The sequence below is a fragment of the Scomber scombrus genome, chromosome 20, assembly GCF_963691925.1.
Source record: "Scomber scombrus chromosome 20, fScoSco1.1, whole genome shotgun sequence".
NCBI classification, from domain to species: domain Eukaryota; kingdom Metazoa; phylum Chordata; class Actinopteri; order Scombriformes; family Scombridae; genus Scomber; species Scomber scombrus.
In genome coordinates, this window is record NC_084989.1 from 5,555,534 (window position 1) to 5,575,909 (window position 20,376).

At 40.4% G+C, this 20,376-nt stretch overlaps 2 non-coding genes across 2 annotated transcripts; both read right to left on the reverse strand.

Moving 5' to 3' along the window:
• Positions 1-1,422: 1,422 nt before the first annotated feature.
• On the reverse strand, positions 1,423-1,504 carry trnas-aga (transfer RNA serine (anticodon AGA)). Its single transcript has one exon. It is a non-coding gene; the product is annotated as a tRNA-Ser (tRNA).
• Positions 1,505-2,684: 1,180 nt separating this feature from the next.
• trnas-cga (transfer RNA serine (anticodon CGA)) lies at positions 2,685-2,766 on the reverse strand. The gene has a single exon. It is a non-coding gene; the product is annotated as a tRNA-Ser (tRNA).
• Positions 2,767-20,376: the final 17,610 nt, after the last annotated feature.

Here is a 20,376-nt window from a genome sequence, read left to right on the forward strand (position 1 = left end):
AACATTGCGTCCAGCTCATACACAAGCTGTGTGTATGATTGTTTCAGTATGAGGTCTTTTTTGCCTGGAAGACTGCTAAGAGTTTGTTGTCATCATAAAACCTCCTGGAGATGCCGGGGACATTCAGATGTGTGAAATTCTCTACAGGAGCTGGATAGAAAATCATCTGACAGTTGGAAACATATCTATATCAATAACTCCCTGGAGTTTAGTACAGTTTCCATTTTATTTTAGCAAGAGTCATAGTTTCATTTGTGAACACTAACAGCAGTTCCAGAAACAGCAGGTCAAAGTTAATTTAATGGTACCAAAATAACCAACATGGAACTGATTTACAGGGAACACAGTCAAACATTACCAGAGAAGTCAGTCTGAGTCATATCATCAAAGACTCACCACAGTGTTGGCAGGATTCAAACCTGCCATGTCCATTGCCTTAACCAGTAGGCCACAACAACTCAGTCAGACACAAAATTGCTGTCAGAGGAATTTTTTGTTGGTCTAGTTGTAAGTGAACAATTTGTGTAATGTTGTGCATTTTAAAGTACCATGCTCACACTGATGCATCTCTATCTTGACTCTCAATTCAGTCTACCTCACCTCCCATCGGTTTCCGGAGAAGTAGGGATGAACAGTAGCTGTTATTCACTGCAGTGAAAATGGTGACTCCTTTTCGGCAATATTCGAACCTGCACAGGGAGACCACCTCACAATACACCCCAATCCTTCCAATGTGAGAAAATGTGTCTGACCTAACAGCTGCTGCAGGTCAAAGTTTATTCAACTTGTGTAAAACAGGTAGTGTGTTTGACAGTTGGAAAATATATCAGTTGCTACTGTCATTACTGTATTTTGATCTTGTATATAACTTACTTTCAGAAAAAGTTGGAGTTGCTGGTGACTGCTACATCCCCTCAGATAAGTAAATCAACAGACAGCACAGCATCAGTGCATCAATTTCTTGTAAAATATTTGTTCTGTGATTCTTGTTCTTATCATCTGTTTTTGTCATCTCACTTTGTAAGCCTAGGTTTGAGAAGTATTGTATAAATAAAGTTTTACTCATCATTATTGTGAAGGGGGAGTGACTTCCAGAAAAAGCATGTTAAAGTTCATTTAATCAGACCAAAATAACCAACATGGGGCTGATTTAAAAGGGAACACATGTCCAGAGAAGCCTGACTCATATATATGGAACTTTCATCAAGTTGTTGGCAGGACTCAAACCTGCATGGGGAGACCACAAGGGATTTTCTAGTCCATTGCCTAAAGCTCTTGTCCACAACAACTCAGTCATAGACCAAGTTCTTTATAGTCACAGGAAGGTTTTGTAGGTCTATTTGTAAGTTAATAGTTGATGTTATCATCTGGATAGTTCTAAAGCACCATGAAGCCTACCTCACTGCTATGAAAACATTTGTTCGTTGTCGGCAGGATTCGAACCTGCGCGGGGAGACCCCAATGGATTTCTAGTCCATCGCCTTAACCACTCGGCCACGACAACCACTGTGAGGCACATCTGTGGCTGGGGCGTCAGATGCATACATGTCACAGTATTTTCCCACCTATTTCTACACTGTCGTAAATCATTCATATAATAACCTCACAATCAGCTACAGGTGTGTAAGGGCAGTGTCACTCTTCAGTTTCGGCCACGACAACTCCTGATGTTCAGTTTTTCACCATAAATCACGTTATCACCAAAAGCCTTTTAACAGTGTGGGAAAAGTTATGTGGCCTCACAGCTGCTGCAGGTCAAAGTTTATTCAACTGCATAGTATGATGCAGGTAAAGCTAACAAAAGAGGCTTCCCAGAATTCCCTGAGTTTGTGTCATTTGTCTGTTACAAAAATATTGAGTTGATGTAACCGCTTAGTCTTGACAACACACTCTTAGCCCACTTTCAACAATGTCCTGTTTACTCTGGATAACCCGCAGACTGGTCTGTCATCAGTTCAGTTCTTTGGAAGTACTTTCCTACCAAAGAGAAATATTCCCTATAAACTGCTGACTGAGACACATTGGTGGTGCAATATGATGCTGAACTCCCAGTGAATCACACTCGATCAGTGGATTTGCTCACATGGGCAAAATAAATCAGACAGTTTGGACTTTTAGAGTTGACCAATAGCGAGCTGTCTTGACAGTGCTGACCTTTGAGGGGGCAGACAGTCAGACAATCTGAAATGGAAGATATCATAGCTTATTAGCTGTGTTGTACCATTCCGTTTTATTTAATCTCCTCTATCCGAGTAAAAACTGTTTTACTAAAGAGACATGGTTTTCAGACACAGGAATCAATGGTATAAATAAGTCTTTTTTGAAAAACAGTGGGAAGTTATTGTCCTGTTAGATGCTTGTTAGCTCAAGGAGTGTAACTTTCCTTTTTCAATAGCTTTTTAAAAAATGGAATCATGTGTAATGGTTAAAAAAATGCCAGGAGGAGGTAAAAAGAAGTGTGTACAGAATCTCTTTTGAGAGTGACTAGTGACTGTATTGCAAGTTAGCAGATAAGTCACCAGCTATTACTGTATGCAGTCACTATGTTACCAAGTTTGCGGACACAGCTATGTCACCTAGACAGTTGAATGGTGTGATAGCCATAGTTGCAGGAGTAGAGAACATACCACAATCCAAGCAAGCGGTAGAAGTTAAGAGTTTGATCCCATTGTTTTTAAATGCATCGTTGTTGGCAGGATTCGAACCTGCGCGGGGAAACCCCAATGGATTTCGAGTCCATCGCCTTAACCACTCGGCCACAACAACTTGAAACACCACGTTACTTGGGGTACACTTGGCTGCACTGAAAGAGAGGTTTAGACCAAGCAACATTAATTAACAGTTTATGTCATCACTGTGGTCAGAGAATGTATTGATGTAGCTGCTCATTAATGGCACTACAGTTTGGTTTCATACACAACTCATCTTCACCAGAAATGAAGATAAGTAAGTAAGTAGAGAACCAAGGACATCACACATGCAAATATTACTACTGAGCAACATCGCCTCAGAGAAGGTTAATATGCAGCTGTACTGTACAGTTTTCTGGCAGAATGTCCTCATAATGTTGATGTATCTGTATTAATTAAAGAAGTTTAACTGCATAAAATATAGTCTAAAGTTAGAACATTTTAATGGCTGATTAAAGAATTAAGTAAACACAGATAAGAATCTGACATCGTGTTCAAAAACAAAATTTGTTGCTTTTTACTGACACAGCACAGAGATTCAATAAACTTTTCTGTGTGTCAGCTATTTTGTGCTCAGTTGATAAAACAATACTTGATTGAGGAACTTGGACTATTGAACCGTAGTGATGCAAATTCCCAACAAATGTGCAATTAATCAACTGACCAAAACAAGCTGACCTGTAGTGAACCTGCACTTTTGGGTTTGGTTAATAATGCAGCCTTGATAATATCTTAGTAAACAGCTTTTCTACTACCAGTTGTCTACTAATTTGCTATTTTGAAACCAGTGTGGAGCACCAGTCCCACTCCTTCTCTCTCCAGCAGATGGTGTTATTGTACTGTGATATTCACTGACGCAATGACAATCGAGAGCTATGGCTTTCCTTAAAAAAAGTTTCTTGAGACATTTATGATGTGATTTAACAAAAGCACACCTGTACTACTTTAAAAGCAGCTGTGCTTTAAAAAATGAAAAATGCATATGCGTATGACAAACTAGTTTTATGTACATAAAAATACTAGATAATGGTTCAGAATGCCAGCATGTGTGTGTGCCTGTGCCTCTGTGTGTGTTTGTGTGTGTGTGTGTGTGTGTGTGTGTGTGTTTTTGTTGTGTTTGTGTGTGTTTCTCCCTCCACATGACCACATGACTTATTGCATGCAAGTTTGACTGTTTTGTGTGTGTGTGTGTGTGTGTGTGTGTGTGTGTGTGTGTGTGTGTGTGTGTGTGTGTGTGTGTGTGTGTGTGTGTGTGTGTGTGTTCCAAAGCCTTATAATCTCACCCAGGACTAACAGTGGAATCCAACTGGTCACAATGAAGTCTTTGTCTTGAGTGCCGAGCCAGCAGGTGAAAACTCTGCTTCAGGCCTCAGAGAGACCATGTGATGGAGAGTTAGCAGTTAGCACAGTAGTTTATCTGCATGTATGTGTGTGTGTGTTGAAGAGAGAGAGAGAGTATGCACAATGTGGATGACCTGTATGTACAAGCACACATGCTTGAGTGCTGGTCTGTTTGACCGTAAGCATGTTTGCCCATGCCAACCAAGCTTAACGATGGTTAAACCTTTGAGGATTAAGTGATTTTTAAACTGTTCTTTGGTCAAGTTCACCTTAAATGAACCATACATCCTTACTTACAATGCAAAAACATCCATCCAGTTAATTCGGTCTAATAGTCCATCTTAAGATCTTATTTTTCTTGTTTAAAGTGAATTATTACAACCAAAACCAAATAAAGAAAATCCACATCCAAATGATTGAAGTATATGAGTAAATTTAAACAACAAAAGAAGCTGTCATTAAGGCCATATGAAGCAGCTCTGATATCAGTTCCTATTCAAGCCTGAGTTGCTCCATCATCACATACAAATATGGATCCTGAGCAGAGCCTGGTCTCCTCTGCCAAGCCGACAAAGCTGCATCTGTGCTACCTTGAAGCAGGCCAGTGGGGCACAGCGGCCGCACAGCCCGGCATGAGAGCAGCACATTCAGCTGCTGACATTTCAACAGCCGTTTACACGACACTCCGCCACGGAGACGCATAAAACAAGCAGCTGCACTGACACCGGCAAGGATAAAGATGCAGATGTTGCGTGTGCATTTGAGTGGACAATTTTTCTGCTTATGTCTTTATTCAGACGTGTGTATTATCGGTGGTTATGCATACTTGAGTCTGTTTATTTGCCCTCACCCAAATTGGTTTGCTCTGCTGACTGTGACGAAGTGTGTTTGAGGAATAATTGTTTGTGTACACTTCATGTTGGATGCAGAGAGTGCAGTTGTGAAAGCATATTCATGTGCATGCATGTAACATGTTTGCACCGCCGTATTCCTGCACATTTGCGTGCACCATTGTGTGTACATATTTCCCTTGTTTGACTTGGCCACCGTCGCCTCCTGCTGTTCGCCTGTTTGTGTTACCCTCCACTGGGCTGGGACTTGGACTTGCAGCAAAGCAGGAATGACTAAGTAGGACATGACACATATTCTCTGAGGTGAGTTTCCCCACACTTCTTGGCGCTGTTTGGCCCTTCTGGCTGGGGTCCTGTGGGCACAGATCGATGCCCTGTGGGGAGGTCTGGAGCTGGATGTGGTACCGTCCCCTTGAGGACGGGTGGACTGGTAAATCTCAACTAAGCAGAACCCAAGTCCCTAATAAACAGCATGTGTTTCAGTCTCTCGCACACAGAAAGACTTACAGTTCCTGCGCAGCTAAGTCGACCTGAGCTTTATACTCTACATTTGTACTTTTATGAAAATGAAATCAAATTCCAGATTAGTCTTACAGCCCAGGAGAATAAGCTCCTACTCTGAATGATGAGTAGGAACATTGGGGGGAAGTGAAAGCAAAACATTTAGTAAACTAAAACACCCTAGATTTCATGGTCTCACCACAGAAATGCTGCTTGTTTTCGGATGAAGAAACCCTGGTGTTGCCCTGGAATGGCCTCTGTGTTCAAAATGTGACTTTACACCCAAGGGAGCAGCAGCAGCCTTCAAAAAGAATCCTGTTGCCCTTTTACTTTGAGACGCAGTAAAACTGCACACAAACATTCACATAAGAGAAAACAAACTGGTGAAACTTTTGTCCCCCAGAGTATTTTCTGTGTCACATTCAGGGACACATACACAGTACCGACACAAACCCTCTTTAAAGGCTCTGTTTGTGGTTTCTGCTAACTTTCCACTCTGTATGCCACCATGAAGAAGATTGTATGTTGTCATTGGCAATATCTGGGGTGCAGATTTTTTTTTTTTTTTTTTACAATGTTGCAAAGTCAATCCTGTGACACAAGGGTGACTGTCATCTTGGCAGGCCAATAATCTGGATCTCTTTAAAGCCAATAAACATCAGAAAATGGATCCTTTGTGGGTTGCAGAACAGTTTCACAAACATTAGCTGCCCAAATTACATGTAATCTCTCAAAGAATGCATCACATTAGCCGCGGGTGGTCCTTGATACATGGCATTCTTTTTTAACTTTTCCTCCTGTATAATAGCTTTTTTCCAAAGAAATCACATTCAATCATTCGTGACATTTTATCAGGACTACCTAAAAAAGCTTCATAAACACAACGTCAGGTACGTTTAGCATAAACTTGACCTGGAGCATTACTGTCAGGTATACCTTTCTCTATTCACCACAAAGACCCCCATCTCGAGCAGTCTGTCAGCAGTGGTTCTGACAGTAACAGAGGCTGGAGCTATTTTATTGTGGTCTAGACTAGAGGAGGTACAGCTCTTGAAATCGCAGACCCCCTCATCAAGTCACCAGTGTGGATTCCATCTGTATCACATTACTAACTCCTACCTCCTCTGTACTGTAGGTGTTCCCGCTCTGTGTATGTTTCTCAGTCTTAACATCACAGAACCCAGTAAACTCTCCTGAGCTAAAGGGGACAAGCACCTCCTCCACTGACCTTATAGGGACCCCCTCTGAGATGGATATCACACTAACATAAATGCTAACACAAAGCAGGATCACTATCGCCACTGGCTACTGTGAAGGCCCAGTGGCTCGAATCCTGACATGAGGCTGATAACCGCTGGAGTTAGAGGGTTTATTCAACATCCTGGCTCTGTCTCTGATAAAAAAGGAGTTGTAGTGAAAGCTTCTGTGGAGGCGCATGGCTTGTCTTTCTGATGTTGGCAGGCCTAAAACCATGTGGCCAGTGCTACTATGAAAACAACTGGAAATTATGAATCTTATGAAATGGACTGGTGCATCACCTTCACAATTGTATGAAACATTTTATGGGACCAAACAGTAATATGTACAATCAATGCCTGTATCTTGTTTTTAACTTAAAGCCACTTATATGTACAGAATTGACTAATTTCTTACTTTGGCTCCCCCTAGTGTTAATATGAAATAAGACCAGCCCCCACCTAGAAATAAATGAATGGGCTAAAGTAACAAAGACATTTTTCTGCAAAGTAAAGTGTGTTAATTTTAATATTAAAATAATTCAAAATATGCTAAAATTACATAAAAGGTATATACAAAGTGTCTTAAAAGCTGCAATAATCAATATATTTTATAATAATAATGCCTAAGCTGACTATGACTAATGTTAAGGGTGTTGCTAGTAGTGATGTACACACAAACTTTGTAGGTTCCCTTAGCTGTATTGAGCTTTTTAGTCTCTTAAAGCTTATTGTTTTGGCTTTGTAGCCAGCTCTGCTCTTATTAATCTTGTTTCCAGCCACAGAAGGGGGCTCTATTAGGAAAGAAACACTGTAAAATGAATCCACTGTACATGATATGGCCAGTGCCAAATGACAGACAAAGTTATCATCTAATTTATGAGCGTAGTGGATTATTCGGCAGTTAAGAGCCAGCATTTGATGAAGACCAAAACAGAACTCAGATTAGGGTGAATGTATCACGTTTGCCAGGTTGCCAGAAGGGTGACTCCAAGTGGATGTTAATGTTGCCATGTTGTCTGCTGGATGTGTAAATAAACAACTGTTGGCTAAAGATAGCCATAACAACTGCATAAGGTCATGTCAGATGTTATGTATCCAGATTGCTCCAATGCCCCAGAGTGGCTAAAAAGAGTAACTAAGCTGCATTAGTTGCTCTTTTTAAGCAAGATTGTGTTATTGCAAGTTTAACCACTATTCATTCCCAAAGGCAAGCATACAGAAAAAAAAATATCACCATGCATGGGTATTCTGAGCAAACCAGCGGATGTGATTCATGCCATTAATTGGCTAGACGTTCAGTCAAACTTTAACTTCCCTATACTGGATAACAGTGTTTATTTAGCTTTAATCATCCACTGTCTCATATTAAAGATAGTTAGCTTTATGACTTCCTTTGCGTCCTTCTCTGAAATTCAAACCTTGCAGTTCCTCAACCCCCTTTGCTTTTCCACTCCCATGAAAATCCACAGAGCCAACAAACCAGCTCACTATTTATTCTCCACTATATGAAGCCGAGTGCAAGTTTTGTCTCTGTAAATACAGGTGAAATGAGAGATCTAGCTTGGAGTTAACAGCACATGCCATAGTTATTTTACTGTCTCTTTAACGCTAATCCTTATTCCAGAGAACTTGGCACGCACCTAAGCTTTCAAACACTGCCCAGTGAATGTTGTTAATATAAGCACTAAATCTCAATTAACAACAAGGAAGCATATTCTGTGGCTCCTGAGGAGATTTATCTTCTATGGCGGCCGGGCTTGGGGAATGGAGAAGGAGTATTAGGGAGGATTGAATATGGAGTCTAAACACACTGTACATGTTACAGCTCATTAAACAGTCACTAGCCTACACACAGCACCTGTAGTGTTTTCTCTGTGTGTTTAGGCGGCGATATCAACCTCTGATACTAACAGAATCAAATCCCTGTCGCCAGCAATAGTCCACCCCGATTTGTTTTTCACTTTTGTTTGGCTCTGGCAGTGAGCTTGTTAGTTTGGTTTATTTCAAAATCTGCAGCAATGATCCCTCACATCCCTCTCATAGGACTGGGAATGATGAAATATACCAGCAACACAAATGACTCTGCAGTAAGAGGAAGTGTCATGGTAATGACTACATTTGAGAAGAAAAATGACCCACTTTCAATCCAGTTAACTAGCATAACGTTATTTCCGTGTATTGTAAGGCCCTAAACAGCTGATAGATTGATTGTGATGGATTTTGGTACTTGGACTGCATTGAAAAAGATATTTATAAATCCAAGGTTTGTGAGTATTCTTTGTAAACTAGTGATTTACTAAAATGGGTCACATCATTAAAACTTAAAGGTCCCCTCCAGTCAGAGATAAAAAAAAGTAATCTGCTCAGAGTTATAAATTGTGTCCCACATGGTTTTACCACAAAAGAGTTGAATTGCCTTGTAAAAAATCCTTAAAATGACATCTGCATGCAGAATCTAAGTATATGCAGATATTGTTCATATCAAAACATTAACTTCTGGATAAAAGATGTTTCCTACTTAAACGTCTATTTTTGTGTACATGCACTGTAGGCCTCATGTTTCAATATCACTCTTTAAATTATATACTGGACAACAATTGGCTCCAAGCTAGTTGTGATGTCACAAATCCTTGCATGCCTCTTAAACCCCCTTCAGCAGATAAATGTGAAAACAGCCTTTGCACGTACATCATTCTGCACAGTTAGACTCTGTTTCAAAGTATCGATGCATAAATCTGCACTTAGTTAACACTTTGATGATAACTAGGCTAAGTCTGAGTGTTGGTGCAATCGGCAGCTGATCTCTCACATGAATCATTACTTGACGATAAGCAACAGGTTTTTTTACCCTCAGCATCTCCTTGTCTGAGATAAATGAGCATTCAGCCCTACACTGACCCTTGACCTCACAGCAAGGTGGTGCCTTTTCATTCTTTTCAGAAAGCAAGCGTTCACATGAAGCGGGGAACCAAACACTTATGGAGCCCACATTGTTCTCAGGGCAACCCGCTGCTGTCAATCCAAACCTCCTCCTCCTTCTCCTCTCAACTATGCCTCTCTGTCTCTCTGTGTGCCCTCCTGCCATCCTCTGTTCCCTGTGTGAGGGCCAGACAAACCACTGATTCTCTAAGCCAGAGGCCACCACCCTGACAGTACACGCAGGCCAAGCATGACTTCAAAGGTTGTAGCCTGCGGGCATTTCACTGAGTGTCTTTTTAGGGCAATTCAAGCCTGTTTTGATTCTGTCATTTTAATACTATGTTCCCTTCCCAAACATGTTGTACTGAAGTATTTTACTCTAAACCAGCTGAATGGCCAAGTGCCTACAGCAATGTGGATATGATCGGAATGGGAGTGGCAGCTTTAGTATTTAAAGATGCACTAATTAATATTGTTCTATTAACAGTGGGTTGAATGACTACTTGTAGTGTGAAAGTGTAGTAGTAGTAGTACTCAATCAACCAATTCTATGATTTCCCGCAGTTCCATTGAGCCTTTAGCATCTTTTAGCTCACTGTTTTGGTTATATGGGCCACGACTTTAATGTTTTGGTTCAGTCTCACTATTGTCATCTTTTTTCAGCAGCAGAAGGCAACTGTTTTTTTAGGTAAGAAACATGAAAAAAATGACAGGTACACTGAATAAAATGGAAGCTTATCTGACTAATATCAGATCTGGATAATTGCTGCATGTCGCACAACTCTTCTCCAACGTAACATGCTTTATTCCTCAAACATTTTTGGCCATCTTGCCTTCATCAAAGTGGTATCTTTAATTGATTCCAGGTTCTTTATATATTATCCATTGGTACCACTTTACAATAAGGCTACCCTTATAAAGGATTTACAAATGATTGTAAGTGAGTTATTAATTGTAAACACTTCATAAACCAATAATTAACAGTTGTAAATGAGTTCTAACCTAATTTCCCAAACATCAATACAGGATCACTATTTGGCAAGATGAAGGTAGACTATACTACTACATGTTTATCCATCTAGGTTAAATAGGCTATCGGATCTTGCTATTTTGTCACTTTATATAAATATATAAAAGTATTAAATACAATCTTTCAACCAACTTTCCCATCAAAATCCAACATCAAGGCTGAGTCTACATTTTTTCAACACAAAATTGCAAATGTTATAGTCTTTTAACCTCATTTTTCAAAACACAGTATAGTTAAATATACCAGTATTACATTCTGTTTAAATCTTTATTGGGGAAAAAAGTGAGGTAAATTGGAGAAGAACTTAAGTGGTCTTCCTTTCCCTGTGTGTGCATCCTCAAAGTTAGAAACTGACAGAGTACTCCACCGAAATATCTCTGGATCATCAAATACATACTGAACATACTGATCAAGGGTGGAGAAGTAGATTGTGCTGAGAAGTTAAATACATTTTGAAACCTGTGAAACCGAACTGACGGCAGCTGCCACCCATCTGATACTTGGGTCGAGTATTCTTTTAAAATGTTGTGGATGACTGTGGCCGTCTCATCACTCACAGCTCCCTGTTGTAACCTTCCACTCCTGGTCCTGCAGGCCAACTCACATTCCCTTTTGCTCATGTCAGTTATTGGCCTAGAGGAGTGAAAAAAAAAAAAAAAAAGGCATGCTTGTATGAAAAACAGAACAGTGGCGCATGGAGTGCAAATTCAATTAAAAAGTGGATTTCAGTTCTCCGTGCTCCATCTGATGCTTCTTGAAGGTGTCTGTATGGTTTTCTGTGCGTCGCTGCACATGTCTGTAGTGACTGTTTGCATTTGCATGTGTGTGATCTTAATCGTTGCTCTGTCTCTCATGTTCTCGTCTGTCCAGCGTGTTTGCTTTGCGCTGACATATGGTGCCGCGGCCGTTTATCTGCACCTTAACTAGACACACAGGCTGTTAGGAATGTGTGTGGGAGAGGACAGCGCTGAGCTAACAGACTCTTCTTCCAGCGTCATCTCTGTTTACCTGCTATTGTTTGCAGCTTCTGTGTGCGGATGAAGAGAAAGGAGTGATTTATGTGTGTAGTGACAACAACAAGTGTTTGGGTTGCAGTGGCGCCAATACGCTTCTTTATCCCGTGGAATCGGCTGAAGCCCAGAGGCACCGACTCTACAGCCCAGTGTTTATTTGTGGAAACTTTTTCCGAAATGCTAAACTACAAATCAATGGAGGCTGTTTATGCAGCGACTTTTTCGTGTGATTATTTACTGACACGCTCAAATTTGAAGTTTTTAAGGCACAGGGAAATTTAAGGACGTGCTCATTTTAAAGGCAAATGAGTTGTTTTCTGGATTTTCTTTTTTTTTTCCCCTTTTCAAAACAACCTCCAGTTAGCCAACAATTTCATGGGAAGAGACAGGAAGGTTTCTTAATGAAGTCAAGTCGCTCACTAGCCAAATCTTTTTATCCCCCTTTCTCCTTTCCTATACAGCATCTGATATTGTTGATGTTTTTCTTTCTTTCTTCCTGAAAAATGAATAGTGGCTCTGTCACGTCGGGGAGTACAGGGTTCTGGGTTGTCTCCTTCCTGTTGCCTGTCTTATCTCGCGCACAGATCCTGGCCTGGCCTGCTTTGGTGTCAGGCCTCTGCTCTCTCCCCCTCTGTGGAGATAGACAGAGTGGCGGTTAGTTTGTGATGCCCCCCCAATCTCTTTTCTTTCATATTCAGCTCCCCAAGAGTTTAGAGCAAAGGAAGGAAGCTCCTACCAGCTTCATACTCACCCAGTACATACTGGGACACTGGAAGCTCTAGGTATGAAGAGTTTGAGCTTTAGATGGACAGGGGTAAGATACAACACGGAGGGGGATAGCTGGGGGGTAGTCTGTGGGGGCTTTTACTTGAGGCCCCGCCATGAGGTCCTCATTTGTTCCCCAGGCCATTACTATGACAGACTGTTTACAATCACAGACAGATTAGGTTTACTTAAGGATTTATGTTATTCCTTTAGCTGAAATGTATAAACACGGTTGACGCTTTTCCACCACCCTGCTGTTATAGATTAATACTGTCTGCCGGGACCGTGGGGCTTACTTTAAGCATGCTGAAAATGTGTGATTTTTCTAAACTCTGTGCAGGAAAAATATGCTCTAATTCTTTCCCAGAGAGGTGGAATGAACAGCAGGATGGACTATGGCTAGGGATCAGGAGGTTGTTGCTGAGCTGTGTTGCTACCAGTGCTGGCTTTGACTTTAACCACTCTCGTGACTGCAAAGAACTCACCACCCTCTTAATAAGTACTTCCAGAGTCAGAGGAGACCACTGGGTGGTGCACTACGAAAGGGACTTGTTCATATAATTCAATTCAACATCAGAGATATTATTTATTTATTCATATTCTCTGACAACTAGTGGAGAAATGTCTTCATTTCCTTGGTAACCTTACTTTAAACCTCACTATTTAAGATATATAAGCAGTATAGGAATATATACTAAATGTTTATAACACATTTCAATGTGGCTTTAAACAAATACAGGATATTTTAGATATAAGTATAGCTACTGAAGCATTCCTAACTTATTTACATAATGAATGATTTATAACAGTATAACATAGCTGCAATCAGATTTAATAATACAGTCACAATCAAAATTATTAACCAGCACACCCTCAATACAAGATATTATAGTCAAAGAAAGTTTAACAATACATATTTGAGTAATTTTGAGAACTTACTAATGATAATATTTTTTCAAAAAAAGGCCAATAAGCCAAATTATTGAACCCCAGTAATTTGTGGAGCATTCTTTAGCTTTTTTGAGTCAGATAAACGTTTCCAGTAATTTCTTAGTAACTTCTGACACCTGTCTTTTGGGAATTTTAGCCCATTCCTTGTGTGCAAAAGGCTTCCAGCCCACTAATATTCTCGTGTTTCTGTGTAGCTTTGTTCAAATCCAAATGTTTCTAGAGGAATTCAAATCCACAGACTGAGATGGCCACTCAGGGACCTTCCAGAAACCATTCCTGAGCAAAGCTTTGGTTGACTTGGACGTATGCTTTGGATCATTGTCTTTCTGAGAAGCCCAACAATTACCAAGTTTCAATTCACATGCTGAGGGCATCACATTCTTCTTCAAAAGAATCATGAATCGTGAATCATGATGCCAGTCACACAGTTAAGGTTACCAGTTCCTACAGCAGCAACAGACAGACCGACTTCCATGCTCAACTGATGGGATGGTGTTTTTCTTATTAAAGGCCTACAGCTGATCCATGGGTCCAAACACTCCCAGTTTAGTCTCATCACTCCATAAAACAGTCTCCTACAACTCTACAGGCCTATCCCAACATATTCAATATTCAAATAAACTTGTTTTGTGCTTTTGTTGCTGCCTTCATCAGATCCTCCTGCAAGTCTTTGGCAGTAATACAGGGGGGTTTTCTCTGCTGTTGTTTTTCAAATGTCCGGCTCTCCTTGGAGAGATGTTGCTGTTTCTTCCATGCCCATGAAGGTTTGTTGCTGTACCATGATTTTTAAAGTTACATATGATGCAGCCAACTGTGTCTTTTGGAGGTTTAAGTGTCTTGGAAATCTTCCTGTAGCCATTTCCTTTGGTGTAATGAAATAATTTCCTCTCAGCTTTTGGACACAGAACCCATTTCTTTGCCATGTTTGCTACTAAGCTTGAACAACATCTTGAGCATAGATGGGATTTATATTGATGCTGAAGCAAATCCAGTGTCGTTACAGAGTTCCCAAGTGCTTAATTGTGTTTTGCAGCAATTTGGTAGCCTTACCTACTAAGAAGTGATTAGAAAAAAATCTTGCAGCTCAGAGAGATTTCATTCCACACACACTTCCATTGTGAATTGGATTATGTCACTGAACTCAGAGAAATGTCATTCCTAAAAATTTGAGGTCTGCAGAATATGTATGTGATCCTGCAGAGCTTTCAGCTGCATCTCATGTCTGTGGTAAAGTAATAACAGACTCCAAAAGGAGAGAGAGAAAACTGGAGTGTGTCTTTGTTTGACAGACAATAAATGAAAAGTAATTTTAAAAGTCCCGTTCAAAAAACAAAGAGTTCTTTGGGGTTAAGGGCTTCAACAAATGCAAATAAAAAATAAAATTCCAAGCCATGAGAAGCCTTTAATTCCGCATGGCTGACACCCACACGGTTTGTCAAAAGCCTTCATCAGGCTGTAAAGACAAAGCCCAACACAATACAAAATGCCTTGTAAAAATTTTGCCGAAACACTGCATGTGTCTCTGTCCTCAAGCCCGTCCCATGCAGCGCTGTCCCTGTCCCGAGGCCATGCCCTGAGCTAACCGCAACTCCTCAGATCTCTCTCTTAATTACATGTCTGAGCCTCAGTCACAGAAGAGCTGCACAGCATGGAGACCACTAAAGCTTTTGAATAATCAAAACAGAAAATGGCATCATCCCTCCTCCTCCTCCTCCTCCGCTTCTACAGCGACAACGATAGCAAACGGAAGAGAAAGAAAAAAAGGTATTATTTTTCCAGGCTTTGTTGAGCCTGTTGAATAATAGCTTTCCAAGAGGAAATGATAAACATATGAAGCAATTACATTTTATGAAAAATTCAACTCAATTCAGAGTCCATGCTTTCAAGTTTATGATGTTGGATCAATGTTGTCATTTTCAATTTGCAGCTGGGCCAGCATTAGGAGCGAAAGTCGTGAGCTGAGTTCAGTGACAACAGTGGGAGATAGTCAAATGATAATTGTTCTGTGTTCATACTGTAGGTCCTCCCTGTTTCTTTCAACCTTCCTCTTGTATTTTTTCAATCCTTGTAACCACATGACATGAAAGCCTAGGTTCATTAGTGAGGACCTTTAATCCATGTTTTTCAAATTTGAAGGAACTTTGGCTGCCCTCTCGCCCACCTGCTTGTGGACATTTTTAATTAATACATTCCGTTTTCCATAGGTCTGTTTGTTCTGAAAAAAAAAAAAGAAGGAGAGCGAGAGAAGAAATACGGCATCCTGGGCGGGTTGGTATCCGGAGCAAGGTTTGGCATGCTGCTCAGCGAAACCACAGATATTCCTCAGCCTTCCATCTCTCTTTTCTTTCTCTCCTCACCACCATATCCCTCCTTCTTCAGCACTCTCACACACTCTTCGCAGAGCTTCAGCAAACAGTGTGGCACATTCACAGCTATGTCTTTTTTGTGCCGGGGTTGTGACCTCTCTCGACAATGCTGCGCTCTGCCTTTTCTTTAGGCGTGAGGAGGGTCGTAACGCTCTAACAGAGAGGGGCTGTCTTCTGTTCACACTCTTTAGAGACATACATGCACATTTGGGAAGACACACAGAGCTGTTTGTCTCATTTAGACATTCAAACAACTGGGGTCTATGTGAGGCTATGCATGATCTCTCTATCCCAGACAGATAGATTTATAGTGTGTGCTCTACCAAGCTAAACTACAGTAAAAAGGGTTTCAACCTTTCATTCATTTTTAGTCTCTCAGTCACAAATATTTCAATCTTAATAATTTACTCTACTTTTGACTTTTTTTTTTTTTTAAGGACAACACAATTTTTTAAAGGTTACTTTAATGTAATTTTCCCTGTTATTGGATGGTTGAGGCAGGCAGGAAATAAGATGACAAAGAAGGCTATGACATGAAGCAAATGGTCGTGGGAGATCCTGCACAGAGCACATTTATATATCTATATACATATATCTATATATGTATATAGATATAGATACAACTGTATGGCATGTTGTCCTATCCTTCTACTCACGTTGATGTCTTCTGCTGTACTCTGTTTCTTGCTCCTTCTTCACTACTACTACTGGTCTCTTCCGGCAATAGATGTGCTCTGTGCGGGATCTCGTGCGACCACACGGAATTTCAGTGTAATCGCGCAAGATTTCGACGATGTTTACAGCTTTAGCAGTAGCAGCAGAGCAAAAGCCATCAGGTAAGTGTTATTTTAATAAACTCCTGGTGTACTTACAAACTTTCCAATGCATCGATTTATGAGTAAAGACCCTATTTGTACTACTGTAGAAGTTTGATAACAATCCAGGCATTATTAGTGGAGTAATTTACGAGATACACTTTTGGGTCCATTAGCGCCTGTACTAAGCAATTCGGCTGATGGCTCTAACTCGACTAATTTGCAACCAAATGAAAAAAAAGGTCTGAGACGGTGTTTAGATAGACGTAATGGTGCATATGATGCTAGGTCAAAATTACGCCGGACCATCGCCTTAACAGACCGTCCTTACAAGAAAAATTACAGTAGATCTAGAATTCAGGCCGGCAAAAATGACCTATAATTATATATGCACCATCTAGTGGCCAAAGTAATTACTGACGCCAGGAAGTAAGTAAGTAATTAAGCAAAGTTGATTTATAAGTGTTTCACATTCAAAATAAATCAAGTTAACTACAATCAGAGATAAATAGAAATAAAGACACCAGATAAACTATATAAAGGGAAGTGATGCAGTTCATATGGAGTCAAGGTGACTTGATAAGATGATTTTGCCTTGTTAGGAGAAGGATAGATAGTGGACTTGGCGGCAGAAGATGACGTTTCGCTTCCCCTTTCTAACCACAAGTGTCATGTTCCCAACCGCGAGTCTGGTCATTTTCTTACATTTTGTTGTTTAACATTTACTGTTGCCATGACGACAGAGTTTGCATAACTTTAAAAAAGTATAAACTTTGTTTCAAGTGATCACTTTAACTCCAACAATGATCTTTCCCTAACCCTAACCCTTTACTGTTTATAAGTCACGTTCCCAGAGCAGGAATCGTGATAAGCTTATACTGACCAAAGTGGTTACTGAGTTCTGGGATCATGGAAATGTTGATAAAAATACTGTGCGTCAGACAATCAGACAGTTTGTATAAGAGGCTGAAAGTAAAGATGAAGCCAAACAGTAAAATTTGTATTTATTTCTCTGTAATAAACGTCATAGTTTACAGATGAACGTTTTGGTTAAACCACACTTACTGTAGCTGTAGTACACACAATTTTCCTGTGACAGAAGGGATTATGAATGATATACTGGTGCGGTCATGGTTTAGATAATCTGGCTAAACTGTTGGTTTGTGTACATATGTGACCCTTTGTGTGACCTCAGACATCAGCCTTAGTGGCTTTGAAAATAAAACCAGAGTAGTTTCCTTTTAGGTTTTATTTTATGGTTTTTGACATAATGGAAAAAACCCCCATCTGTATTATTAGACACTAACCGTAATTATTTCACACATTTTATGATTTTATGACTGAATAAGTGATTAAAGATGCGCATTTGTTGCAGTGTTTTCTATAAAGCACAGACCACCACTGCTACATGTGTTATCCAGCCCAAACTACCTCAGGGGGTTTGTTTTTGTTGTTGGTATGCCTGTTGAACACATCCTGGGCACCGGAGCCGACACAGAGTATATCGTGCACACATACAACTCTCTCACAGCAAAGCCTCGCAGTTCCGTGGAGCGTAGAGGTCTGGTCGGCGACAGACACAGCGGTCCTCATTGAGGTGTTGTGATAAAAATCAGCCAAGAAATCCAAGAGTAGGGGAAAACACAGAATTAATGTTGTGTTTGATCTGCATGGCTAGAAGCGGAAACCACTGCCTTGTGTAGAACATTATTCAACCACTGTCAATTCCAATAACACAGCAGAAGTCTCTTTTATAAAGGCTGGTTTATGCATCTCACAGAGGAAGCAGAGAGACAGAGGGGCAGGGGACCAAAAAAAGGCCAGATTCATGAGGGGATATACAGAAACAAGTCAAGCTGCCCCTTGTGAGGAAACAGAAAGTGGGGGGAAGGTACTAAAAACATGGCAGTCAGGAACTCAACTGACTGACTCACATCCCGCAGGCCAGGCAATTGTGGTGTGTGTATTTTTGGATCGCTTAGTTCCGGTGATCTTCTGTGGAATCAGGTCTTCTTCTGGTGTGCTGAGGAAAGTAAATGTAGCTTCTCTTAGGATAGAAAAGCCAGGACTGAATAGGAGTCCAACTAAAACAGAGTCCAGAGACAAGGGAACCCTCCCATCCCATCCTCAAGTCCCCTTGCTTCCTGTTTTCTTTCGACCAAGGGGCACCAGAGCTCTGACTGTATGTGATTTGAGGAGGATGTTTGGCCCGGTAATGGATTTAATTAATACTGAGGAGGAAGCAACTTTCAGTGGCTCTTGGGAAACATGTTTAAACCCAAAGAGTGGGTTGCTGTATGAAGATAAAGTGTCTGTTGTTCTCAAGACATCGTAGACATTGAGAGCATTAGTTACAACAGTGCTGATTCAGCAAGGTGGCGGCAAGGATATTTTAAATGTTGAGGTGAGGCTGTTGCACAAGAACATCCCACCCTGTAAAGGATGGATAAGTATAGGATAGAGCAAAATAGTGTTGGCAAAGTGGTGGGTTTGTTACTTTAAAAACACACATATGAATGTGCACACATTACTAGAACACAGTGACTCAGTTTTGGCTTTTAGAGTAAAATCAGACAAAGAAAGCCTATTACAGTAAAAACCACGGAAAGTATGCCTACCTGAGCATAAACTAGACATCTAGAAGGGCTAAGTCAAGGGCAACTGGACTAAATTTAGATTTTTGAAGACTTAGTCCACAAAGTTTTGACTAACCGTGTAGAGTCCCAGGCACTGAACCTCTGTATGGTCATATTTTTCAAGTTTACAGCCGGAGAGTTATTAAGGTCACATGAGGGTCATTGGTCTTTAGAGTCACATGTGTAGAGGTGTGAATCCCTTCAAGAGATGCCATCTTTTCCCATGCAGACTCATGTGAGATTAAGTCCACTCCAAGCAGGTTAAACTTGTAAAACACATCTTTTCTCTGTTTCAGCCCTCTGTCCAGACTAAACAACATTTTTCTCACTTATAACACTAGCTTGGTGTTTCAATGATATGATCTACTGATAATGGTAAGCTGCTCAGTGAGGATCAGGGCTATACGTGACAGTAAAGGACAATCTTAAGTGGCCTCTAACTTCCTCTGTGATTGTTCATTTTAAATGTCAATGTAGGTGAATACACAGCAGAGCGCGATTTATTTAGATTTTTCTCAGAACACACTTATTATTTTAACATCATGATTTTTATCATCTATATTTAAGCTTCTGAATGAAAGCAGTTTAACAGGCAAAGTTTATTGGTAATGATCAAATCACTATTTCATAATTGTTCTATTGTCTGACAACAGAAACAGAAAGCTATGAGATCAACTCTATGGTGAATTCACACGCATTTAAACAGAGTATAAGTGATAACAGAGGGCATGCAGGCACTAAATATAGATATGAATCACTTTCACACACATTTGGTGGCATACTGTAGATGTAGTCCAAGAATATGTCCACACTAAGTCAGTTCAATTTGTAAACACATCTTTTTCTGCCCAGTTCAGCCCTCCATCCAGAATGAAAGAGTGATTTTCTGCCCCCAGACAGACAGAAAAGCATAAGATAGAGTCAAAATACGAGGCTTGAAAGTTTATTAAGATTGAATGTGAAGTAAATGTTAAAAGAGGCGTGACTGTATATAAAGTCAGTTGAAAGACACCAGTTGATGTGAACACACACAGATCTTGGAACACTGCAAGTCCTTTGAGCTTATCACATGCTGAGGCGGGACAAGCTGTCACATCTGTTGGAATATAAAAATGCTTTTATCATTTGACTGATTTAACACAATGGGGACTTAACCTACGGCCAGTTCGTCATTTTTATTTGGAGTGCCAACTCTTGTCAGGAAAATCTTTCCTTACAAACATCCTGTAGTTTACAGGAAGTATTGCATTATTACACCTC